The sequence below is a fragment of the Cebidichthys violaceus genome, unplaced genomic scaffold (assembly GCF_023349555.1).
Source record: "Cebidichthys violaceus isolate CVI_PGR_0920_01 unplaced genomic scaffold, fCebVio1.0.p SCAF_134, whole genome shotgun sequence".
NCBI lineage: Eukaryota > Metazoa > Chordata > Actinopteri > Perciformes > Stichaeidae > Cebidichthys > Cebidichthys violaceus.
Genome location: NW_027176301.1, coordinates 279,944 through 291,960, shown reverse-complemented (window position 1 = coordinate 291,960; position 12,017 = coordinate 279,944). Strand labels below are relative to the sequence as shown.

Genomic DNA, 12,017 nt, shown 5'->3' with positions numbered 1-12,017 from the left:
TTCGTACATTGCCTTTTTTCTCAACTGAAGCTTCGCGAACACACGCCATTACTGACTGGAGCAGGTTAAGGCAGGATATATGGCAAATAAGCTCGTGGCGCACTTGAATGTAGGCCATTTTGAGTGGTTGGTGGTTAGAAGAAATTCAGCCCTTTAGAGGATCCAAACTTAGAATCCTCAAATAACCTAATTTCTTCTTTCCAGTAATAGAAATTGCCTCTTTTAAAGCCATTGAAAGCACTGTACTGTAAACATGGAGGAAGAGGCTGATGTTCTAGATAAGCAAAAAGGTTAGCGATGCCTAGCACTACTTTTTCTTAACGGCGCAATTAAACAGTTGTGTTGTATTATCTTCGTATCTTCCAAGTATCCCTTGGCTTGCTTTGTCATTTCTGCATGCCATGCGGTAGCTGGTTGCCATTGTCATCATGGCAGACTGTGAGCCGGAGCGAGGGACGCCAGCGCTGTGCCAGTTGGCTCAAGTAGTGAAAACACAAGGCCGACACAGCACCATTCTAATCTTTAGCGTTCCAGACACGAAGGTCAATTTTGTGGCAATGGCAGTTTTCATGTGTCCCGTTAGTCACAAGACAGATTCCATATCCGACGCATCTACAAATCTACCTACAGACCATAAGTATCCCTGCTTTGAGTATTTATGTACACGATTTTGCCCATGTGCACTATTAAAATGGAGGATTTTGATCTTGAAATTAAAAGGAAATAGACTGAGGTGAAGGTATTCAGACAAGGTTATGTAACATATGGTGAGCCAGTACAAGTCTATTTTAAGGACGTAAGCTACCGTCAGAAATGGTAAATATGGATATATTACTTGTAATATTTCTCCTGCATTTTCCCCAGAATGATGTAACACAATATGTACAGATGGTAGGAATGTTGTTTTTATAATGTTTCCTTATTCAAATGCTTTCTTCTTTCGCTGTGCTGCGTTCACTGTAGCTTACAACAAATTAATAATGAAGAAAACGTGTGTACCTGAAGTTATTGTATAGCTTTATCAGTTTTCATGCGTCTCTCCAGCCTGTGGAGGTATCCTCCTGGTGGTGCTTTGCTTGGTAGACAATAGTCCTGCAAATATCAGGGGCCGAGTCATTATCTTCTGCTCAGCAGGTGTAGACATTATTGGAGTGTTGAACTAATGATATGTAATGAGCTCTCTGTGACACATGTCTAGCCACCCTTACTGTCCCGGGGCCCATTAATAGATAACAGCATCATAATTAGCTTCGTTGGGAAGCTTATAAATACATCAAACTAACATTTAAGTTGTGTGCGCAGTTTCACATGCTGTGTGTTCCTGCGCTGGGCCAAAAGGTGCATTAATCTTGCTTTTACTGTTGTTTGGTGTATTTAGTTTGTGCATCAACATGGGGATGCTTACATACTGTCAAAGCACCGATACTATGCACAGTGTTCACGCTGGTGCCCTCTTCTAAGAGTGTACATATGTAAATGTTTGTGACGACTTTTTCTTTTTTAATAAACAAACATCAAGAAATGTATTCCTTGGCGAACAGAGGGATCAGTCATTAGGCTATTTGTTAGTGTTTTTCAGTGAACTCTGTAAATTGAAAGCCTAGGACACAAATACATGGCTGTCTTAAAAATTTATATTGGAAATGGTTTTGATGTTGTACCCCACTGCAAACACTTTCAGCCTTGTGCAGGTCTCCTAGCAACAGCAAACAAAGGCAGGACCCATCTCAAGTTTCCCGTGGAGCGGCCAGTCCGGCGTGTCTTTGATCTTGACTGGGAAAATAGCTGAGTGGGCACTACTCGCATTTGTCTTTCATTTACTCCAGCAGCCCCCCCCCCCACTCCCCGGCCTCCTCCCAAAATGTTCCCTGAAACAGCCCAAATCTTCATCTGTCCCCAGCAACCAACACCCCTCCTTGGATAATCAACCATAGCAAGGGAAGTCATTGAAGCACTACAAAGTTTAGTCCAAATTGGAAGTTTTCATTTTGCAGCATATAGCTGCTACCTTTACAAAGGCTGTCATTTGTGCTTCTTCTGTGCAGGGAAGAGAGTGTGTAAATCAAGATGGTATTTTATCCTTTGTTTCCATTGTCTCAACGTAGCTTTACTGCAGAGTTTAGCAACCTGTATCCCAGCACTTTGAAATAATAGCCTTAATAAACACATGAAGTGCTTTTAACCCCTTTGCAAGTCTTTTCAACTCTATGATCTTGGACCAAAAGTGAAAGTACTACTTTTATTCAAGTCCCAGTGCCATCAGAAGACTGGGCACACAGTGCAGCTGGCGTGCATTTTGAAAGTCATGGTTTTATTTTGGATTCTACGTCTAAAAAGTAGGCTGCGCAAGAAAAAGGAATATTTTGAGCGTGTTTTCCTGTGTGTTTCATAATGCTTTTTAAGTCCCAGGAATCAAAATATAAATAATTCCTGCATTGAATGCATAAATACGACCAAGGAGAGAGAGGGCGATGTACTGTATCTCAGGGCTATTAAATGTTATCTTACTCCAATGCTTTGCTCTGCTTTTATCCAAAACAGCTCAGACAGCTCAGGAGATTTAACAAATTGAAGTGTTTCACACTGTTTTGGTGTAATTTACTGTAATTGATGTTTCTATCTAGTGCCGAGGCCTTCTAAAGCAATTGCTTGTGTTTGTAGGAAGACATGCAGCCCAGTGGGGTGTATTGACTCAGGCTGTTGACTAATACTACTCTATTGGCATGTTTTAATGCTCTCCCATTGTTTGACTAACAGACTCCTCTGTAAAGCTAAAAGCACACCTTGCAAACTGCCTCAGATGGGGATCAGAGTATACGTTTTAGTGCTGTTGTACTGCTGTAGCTTTGAAATGGAAATAAACAAGACTTCTTTTGGTGTGAATGGGTCATCGTGGGTTGTTTCACATGGTTCTGTATTTATAATCTTAAACCGCTCAATGAATTATGCCCCCATGATTGTAGTATTTATAAGAAGATATATATATATATATGTAGCATCAGACCTGGTTCTTTTGTGAATGACCCAACATTTACTGCTGGGTGTAGCCTGGTGTGTTTCAGCACAAGTTGATTCAACATTCACATCCTTTACTGTAAAACTAGTCGTGTAACAATACTCTCATTTCATACTCCAAAGGTATTATCAGCGTGATGTACTTAAATATGTAGCTCATACGTAATAGTAGAAAATCCTATAAAGTTGCACAAAATAGAAATACTCAAGTAAAGTCCAAGTGGCTGTAAATCGTACTTGAGTGCAGTATTTGAGTAAATGTGCTCAGTATCTTTCCACCGCCTCATATTCAATATCCTGTGTCATACATGGGATTCATACAAGACTATTAAGATATTAGATAAACAAACGTTTAAAAACTGAGCAAGTTTCCTTCACCAAATATTTTATGTAATAAGGGACTCTTATTTAACATCAGATCAATTATGAGACACTATAATATGTTTTGTTATTTTATGTGGTGAAATATTGTTGTAATGAAAGGTCAGATGCGTTTGAAAGCTCTGGGAGCAGCTAGTAAGTGGCCCTTGAGAAGAGTTAATCTAGTAAGGTCAAGAATGAGCTTTCACACTTTATATTCTCATGATAAACACACTATATACTCTCAGAGCTAGTGTGGCGTTGTTGCTTACACACCAGCTGACAGCTTCTTGTTTTTTGTTGCTAAATGCTGCAATTTAACATTCATCACATTTCTGCAAAGATGCACACGCTGCAATTAGTCCAAATACTGCAACATATTTGACATTACCATGTTTTGTTAACTGTACTCTGTGTGAGTTCTATTTGTGTATTTTTCCGCAGCCTTTAGAGAGAAGTCAGCTCATATTTCATCTGTTATACAGATGCTTGTTTGTAAGGAACACTCTTCCTAGCTGGATCCTATTTTGGTTTGTCAAAGCAAAGCTGCAGAACAGCAGGTTTTTTACATTCCTCCATTATCCTTTTATGGAAGAGCCTAAGGTTCGGGTTGTTACATGCAAAAGAAAAATCTGTCCCACCGCTGCCTTCAACTGCCTGCATGCTCCCCGGCATACGCTTTACACACCGAGAAGTCCTTCGTTCGTTACCTTGCAATATACTATATAGACCTGAGGCACGAAGCTACACTGTAACTATGACACAGGATGATAAACAAAAGGTTGTGATCTAGTACAGAGAAAGTGAAGTGCTCCGATAAGCAGAACCCGAACCTTTCAAGTGGTCTTGTGACCTGGAAAGGCCAAGAAGAGGTTTGCTTTTACCTCTCTTTTCCAACTAAAAGAAAAAAAAAAGAAACAGTTGACGCTGATTTTTTTTCTCTCTCTGTGTCACAAACCCATCGGAACCCTTTTTAGCATATTTATTTATAGCATGATTCTGATTCAGAATCCTGCGCGGAAAAGATTGTTGTAGCATCAAGTATCATCACATTACCCTTGACAAAAAAATAAAGCATGTCTTCATGCTTGTCTGCACCAAACCCCACTCAGAGTTATACCCTCTAATAGAACTGCATGTGCCATCTGACTCTGACTCTGTTGGGGTGGAGAATGTATTAATATCCTCCTGAGCCCCAAGCATGCGCATTTACCTTCACCTTAATTCATCCGTTTATATGCTTACCAAATATAGGTGTCCTAAAAGGTACTTTATACTGGAACCATTTTAATATTTGGTCTTATATAACAAGAGGGTGAGGCTCTGAATGTTCAATCACATACATTCTGCCAATATTCCAATTTGGCAGTTTGATTTAGTTTAAAGGCAGAATTTGCCTTCTAAGAGGACGCCGGTGTTGCCTGAGCTCAGAACTGCTTTCTCTTACTCATTTTTAATATACTGATCCCTTTTATGAAACTATAGAACTGGTTAATGACGCTGTAAGTTGAGCTGTGGTGGTGTATCTAAGTAACACAAATATGACTTTAAAGAACTGGGTGCAGGACATCCACTGCAGTCCATTGCATCAGATGATTCTGTTAAGTGTGCTCCGTAACATTTCCCTTTGCGCTGCCATGTGAGTTACAGTGCTTCATAATAACGTTGGTATGAATAATGTAGGTCAATAATTACATAAGGATACTGTTGTCCACATCATGTTATCCGCATATGTATATAAGTTACATTTTAGCGTGGGAATACATTTTTTTCTTCTCTTGTTGATCTTTATATATTACATTTTCTAAACATGTAGCTGCACTGAGGACAATACATATGAAATCAATATAGAGCAGCACTCCTAGCAGTGAGAAAACACAGAATCTTTGATTTTTACAACAACCATTTAATACACCCACACACTATCTTTTGAATTTTTATTGCCACCGGATTTCTTTTGTTTGGCTTTAAGTGTCGTGAACAAGTTGTTGTTCGAGCATAAGACACTTCTTGAGCTCCAGTACGAGATCCACAGTATGAACAGGGAGGTACTGATTCAGCTCTAGTCCCTTAGATTGTGGTATTAGTTATGTAGCCATGCAATGAGATTTAGTTTTATTCAAGCAATGTCTTTTTCCAGAAACAATGTCCTCGTTACTGTGTAATCCACAGACCTCAATGTGAAAAGTTTTCATTGGACTTAGTTTATATTGAATAAATCTTTGCTAGATAAAGAGGGTTTTCTTTTTCTAATATGTGAACTGACCCTTTAACTCAAAAGCCACTCGCTGCACTATTACTTGTTGGATTCTGTCCTGCCCTCCTGGGTCGAATTAGGAACCATATTGAGTCTGAGTACCTTAATGCTGCTGCTCATTTTTCAGATTATTTGGTCCCGGTCACGCTACCACCAGACTGCAAAAGAGCACTGAGTTTTATTTCCATCTGTGAAAGAGGATGTTTCAGTGTGGAGGTGTTTAAGAAGACTTTTGCTCACTCGACTGGTGCAAACCCACCCACACTTTTACAATATATCATCATATGAGCGTGGACCATTGTAGTGGCAGCTGCAGTTAAGTTTTGCTCGTCATGTTTAATCTTTAACATGGTTTGTGGTTGAAGACTAAGCACACTGAAACATGCTAAACTCATGCCTCATCAATCAGCATTTTTTTTTTTTTTTAAATTATGCATTTAACGAATGATCTGTTGGCTGTTTCTCTTACCGAGCTGAATGTGTTAACACCAACTCTCAGAGGATTTAGCATGCTGTTTATCAATGCCGTTTTCTGCATTTTTGAGTTTTCTGGAATGTCGGCTTCATCTACACAGAAACAGGAGTACTACAGATTTCACACATCACTGAGGTCTGCAGTAACTTTAACCTAAGAATATATTTTATTTCACCCCTAGGGCACTGCGTTTGAATTCCTCATCGGTTTCAAAAAGTTTCCACTGGAATCTCTCGGTATAAGAAGAATGAGCAAAGCTTGCATGGCTATTTAGAGTGATGCAAAGACATGTTACACCATCTCAATCTGTGTCAGCCTATATGCTATGTACACTTGGAAGACGTCAGTGTCTGTTTGTGCCATATAGAATTATCACCTCTTAACTATATGACATTTCTGGAGAGAAAAAAACAATCATGGCACAGACGGAGTGGGGGTGGGGTGGCATTTGTCAGTGCTCTCATTGGGGTTCAAAAGTAGAATGTAAAATGTCTGTCTTTGTCTCATCCAACACATTTTATTTTTGTAACTGAGAAATCTGTTCAGGGACCCCAACATTTTTTCCAACTGTCAGGGTGTCATTTGTCAGAAAAAAAAAGTGAAACTGAATTCCCACCCCCAGTCCTTCTGTATGTTGTGAGGTTATAGCTGTTTCAAACTTGTAAGGTGTGTGGGGGGGGGCTGTAAGGGAAGCACATACATGGACATGGTGACTTGTCCCCGCAAACACACACACTTCATGGTCTTTTCGCCCTGCGGAACGTACTTTGCCCGATCTCCTGACTTCCTCTTTGACATTTTTATGGCCTATAGCCTCATCCTCCATCAGAGAGCGATGACTTTTAAGGAGACAAAGCCGTCGGACTGGATAGTATTGTCCCTCATGATTGAGATGTTAACCTTCAGGGCAGCCCCTTGCTCTTTAGTGTCTAATTTTCTCTCCCCTCTTCTTGTTCTCCTCCTCCTTCTGCTTCTTCCTCTTTTTCTTCACCCGTGGTTTCTCTCTGCCAGTCGCCTGCACAGCGAGGCCGTCAAGCCATTAATGAGCCCCAGCACTGATAATGAAGCCACAGAGGTGGTCTGAGCCAGTGTTGCACAGGAGCTGGAGCACAGGAGGAAGGTAGATTAGGATAATTACCTGGCCACGGGGGAGCGATGAGAAAGATGTCACATTACCTGCAGGCATCGATCGACAAAGGAGCAAGCGCAATATAATGAGGTGCGGACACCCTTTGCTCAGAAAGGAAAAAATAGAAAATGTATTCCTAATGATCAAAATTCTGCATTTTTGATTTGGATGTGACAGTGATTGCTCGTTGTTTGTTTTCGCAGGTGTCCTCCACATCCCTCGCATGTACGTATGTATTTATGTGTTGTGTATGTATGTCTCTCACACACACACTACTGCACCGAAGTCCTAAATATCCACACTCATGGAGACTTTGAAGAGCCTATGAGGTCATGTTTTAAATTATGGTCTGCACCCACGCCGAGCTTTCTCTCCCCACTCCTGTAAATCCATTTTCCACACAATGCATTTCAAATCAAAGCAGCGTCACCATAACGCGCCTTAGGAAACATTAAGCCATAGTGCAGTACTTTCATGTATGATAGCATAGCCCCTGTATGCTTTGATGTACTTTTTTTCTTATGCTTTATTAATAATAACACACTGGCTCCTTCTCACACCAACATCAGCTTCTGGTGCTCCTTTCTCTCCTCCTGAACCACATCCCTCACTCCTTCCATGCCTCAGTTCCTTCATCCCTCCCCAGCCCCTGAGCCTTGTCTCAGGATTGGCCTGTTTGTGTTTGGGAGGGGGATTAGAGGGAATGACATGGGCCCCGAGATGAAGAGAGTGACAAAGACCTATCGGAGGGCAGAGAGTACGGAGCGCTGCATTACCATTGGTTGCTGTGGAAATCAGACACGTCTTCATTTCTTCCAGCCATCCTCTACAAAGTGCCCAGCTTTCATTTCCACGCCCGAGGAGGGGAGCAGCGAGTGGGGGGGGGGGGGGGGGGGGGGGGGGGATTAGAGTTTCTGTTTGTGCGTTTAAGTGCGTGTGCACGTGTGTTTGCTTGCATGTTGTGCGCAGTAAACATCTTAGAGATACGAAGGGATGAGCACGTAGACGCTAATAGCGCTCACCTTCTGCAAAGCTGGCCCAAATACAAATGCTGGAACAGTCTAGTGTTGTTCTAGCTGAATGGGATGCCTGATTTACAGACATGTAAAAACCTACTTACACATTTCTCACTGATTTCTCTCATTATTTCAGCTTTATCCTCAGATACGTTGCATTAGTGCTACGGGCAAAGGCACCCCAAAGCACATAATGGCTGTTCAGCATTCGCTGATGTTTTCTTTCTGACAATTTCAAAGCAATTCCCACATTCACATCCGTGTGCAGATGTGCACAAACATCTGCTGAATTAATTTTCGGCTTTTGTGTTTTCTCTGTGTGTGTTCCTTTTTTTTTGACGTTGATTTCCTCCTTCTGTTATGTAGCATCGTTGAATCTTGATTTTTGTTATTTTCTTAATATTTCAACACACGACTTCTGCAGCAGTTTCTCAAGGCGTTTAAATGCAATCTGTGAAAAGAATACATCGATCAACATACTGAAGCAACTAATATCTTTAAAGCTTCTTTCAAAACGTGCTCCATGCAGCTACATTTCCAAAAGCTCTACATTGACCTGCATGTATTTCATTTGTCACATGTAACATACTGCAGCATGTATACACACTTGCACCAATTAGTCAGTGTTGTGCAATGTTTTATACACTGATTTGACAGCATGCTGCAGTCGAAATCCTTCCTAAAGTTCTCATGTGATGCCTGTTGAGCTTGTTGTGCGCCAGACTGTTGTCAGTATTTGCCTGCTTGTTAGGATGCAGCCAGTTGACTCTGGCTGTCTGAGCAGTGATATGACTGGGAGCAGCGGGGCTGGGCCCCAGCCGACTCCGCTCGCCTCCTCGCCCATAATAGATCTGCTTGGTCTGCAGGCTCTCTGGGGGCACCTGGCTCCCCTCCCTGCCATCTCTGGCCGGATCGATCGTGGAGGCCGTCCCAGCGCGGAGACCGGGGGTCATCTTCAAAGGCCTCCTGCCCACTTCCTGCCACCTGGTGTTCCATTTCGGACAAAGGGTACATTTCGTCTCCGTTCCCTCCACCCTCCGGTGCACTTCTGCAAACAGGTTAAGGGCATGGAGCCGGTACAGCTCCACCCTGTGATCTCCTTCAGCATCCTCCCCAGTCGCCCCCACAAGGGGAGAGAGGGCGAGAGATCAGTCCCATTCAAACAGCACACAGTCACTCACCCATTTGATGTGAAAATCAGCTTTTGAGTTAATTACGGCGTAAGAATCTCTACATGGAAGTCATTTTTGGTTACCTTTACCTTTGGTAACATTCTCAATTCGGCATTTTACATTCTCTATTCTAGATTTTATTTCATAAGTATAGACCAACCATCAAATATTCTAAATTCAGTGACAAAATAACCACACCAACACAGAGCATTATTCATTTATAGGATATATTTTATTCAGATATTATTCATTGCATGATACAGTATAATACAAAAGTTAATTAAGGTAATTGTTTATAATAATGCATTAACTTTTTGGCTCTCACTTGAAACATATTTCATTATTAACTGATCAACAGATCTGCTATGGTATGAATATCTCCATCTCTCCTTCCCTGTTGGTCAAGAAACAAATGGCAGGGCTATCGAACACACATTTCATCTCCACGAGGGCTGTCGGACAATTAGCTCCAAGAATACATATTAATCAATCGAGATTTTTTTTTTTTTTTTTATCTGTTTATTAAGCCCAGCCATTTTTTTCTCCCTCCAATACATTAGCAGATCTCAGTATGTCCGCTACTCTTGTGAACAGGGATGAGAAGGAGATAGAGGGAGAGGAAATAAAGGTCTGATGAGTTTGGCAAAGAGAGGATGGAGGCTGAGACAGATGGCATGAAGTCTGCAGCACTCTGGCGTGGCTCGCCTGGTGCTAAAATCCTCCTCTCTCACATTCCAACAAATCCTACCAGGAGGCTGGGGAGTCTGTCACACCACTCCAAGGATCCACACAGCTCTCTTCAACCCCCCCCCCCCCCCCCCCCCCCCCCCACCCACCCTCCCCCCCACCCTCCCCCCCACCGCCCCGGCCCAACTGAGCCTCTGACCACTCTGCATCCTATTTTCTCCTCACATATGTGTACATTCACACATGAACATGTATAGAGGTCGGCCATTACAGGACTGGTACGATAAGAGGCGCCGGGGGGGGTGGGGGGGGTGGTGCAGAAAGAAACGCCGTCTGACTGCTCTTACGGAGAAGGAACCAAGGGGGCTTAATTGAGAGAGGTGGCCTTTACTGTCACTCCAGTGTAAGAAATCTTATTCAGTAAACACTGGGCCAAATCATGGAGGACCGTACAATCCATTTATATCAGAGGAAGAAGACATAAGAAGCTTTCTGATTAGTTTCACCACAGCCCGCATCAGCCCATGGTCTTCAACAGCAACACTGTAGCCCAATCTCAATCCAAACATGCACTGCTCAGAACCATGTTGCAAGGCTCCCTGTGGGCCTTACAACCCAAAATGGACAGTAAGTGTAACTGTGATTACACATAGCACAAGACCAACAACTGGATCACGGGCTCCACATGACAGCTCCATCTCCAAGCACTGTACAATTACAAACCCTTTGAATTTGTGAAGCATGCTTTCTTTTGCCATCTTAAAGTGGTTCATCTAATAAGCACAATCTAATTTATTTTACACTATGCTCTCTCCCCATGTCTCTTTCTCGCTGTCTTTCTGCCTGCCTTCTGTTTGTTCTAATGAATGACTTCTGAGATGAGATGCTGCTGTGAGGAGGTCACGGGGGGCTTCAGAATCACATTACTGTTAATGATAATAAAAAGAACAATCGGCGCTAAACCTCTTGGATGTCCTCGCCTCTCTCCCCATATGGAGTGTGTGTTTTATCTGCTATTGTTTTGAATATCTTTACATGTTTGAATTGAAGTCTTTGCAATTAAAATGCATAGTAAATATTGTTTTGTGTGTTTTTTTTTTTAATGCAGGCATTGTTTATTGACAAAAAAACGGCAGATAAAAGGTATACAGTGGTGCACCATCTGGGTTGGAAAGCGCTTCACCAAGCTGCATGAGAAAAAAATATTCCCTACGGTAACATTTTAAGTGCAAAAGTAATGCAAACAACTTCTAACATTTGGAGTCAGGCTTTATTTGATCCATTTTTTACTGACAAAACAAAACAGTCATTTTCATCTTTTGAAAACTATTGTAATATCTAGGTGTAATCACCTCTATTCAACTTATGTTAAAGCTGGTAAGTGGAATCTGTTTTGACAATATGAAGCATGCATTTGCTGGATGAACACTTTCCTTATGTTTACACCAACCCTAATAAGCACTGCATCTTACATCTGGATATGAGGGCAATAAAAACCAGCAGTTCTGGAGGACTAAGTTTAATCTTGCAATGCGAGTTGTCAACACTGGTGCAGGCCGTCATATCAACATCTACCCCAGCAAACACTTTGGTGTTTGCTGGAGTTGTTTACATGGATCTGACATTCACAAGCAGATCATCAGTGACTTTCCCTCCCACCGCCGCAGAGATAGAGTCGCTGGCTGTCCTTCCTTGCGTGGCAGGGCAGCGTGGCGTCCCCCAGGCTCATTGGCACCGCAGCTGTCACCCACAGGACGGGAGAGTGGCAGGGTCGATGGCTCCGCGGCGTGGCTTCTGGCAGCATCCGGCCCTTCCTGGCCCGGTGAAAGGGCAGAGATGAACCCAGCCTCTCAGTGCATTGATCGAGGGCCAGCCCTCCATTAGCCACCGTCAGAGCGAAAGGTCA

General features: G+C 42.4%; 1 long non-coding RNA gene across 1 annotated transcript in view; it reads left to right on the top strand.

The window, feature by feature from the left end:
• Window positions 1-10,227, top strand: part of LOC137870712 (uncharacterized) — a 35,610-nt gene extending 25,383 nt beyond the window's left edge. Inside the window, exons 3-5 of the long non-coding RNA XR_011102728.1 lie at window positions 7,119-7,326; window positions 7,440-7,461; window positions 9,119-10,227. This is a non-coding gene — a long non-coding RNA (uncharacterized lncRNA). The remainder of the gene's footprint in view (window positions 1-7,118; window positions 7,327-7,439; window positions 7,462-9,118) is intronic.
• The last annotated feature ends 1,790 nt before the right edge of the window (window positions 10,228-12,017 follow it).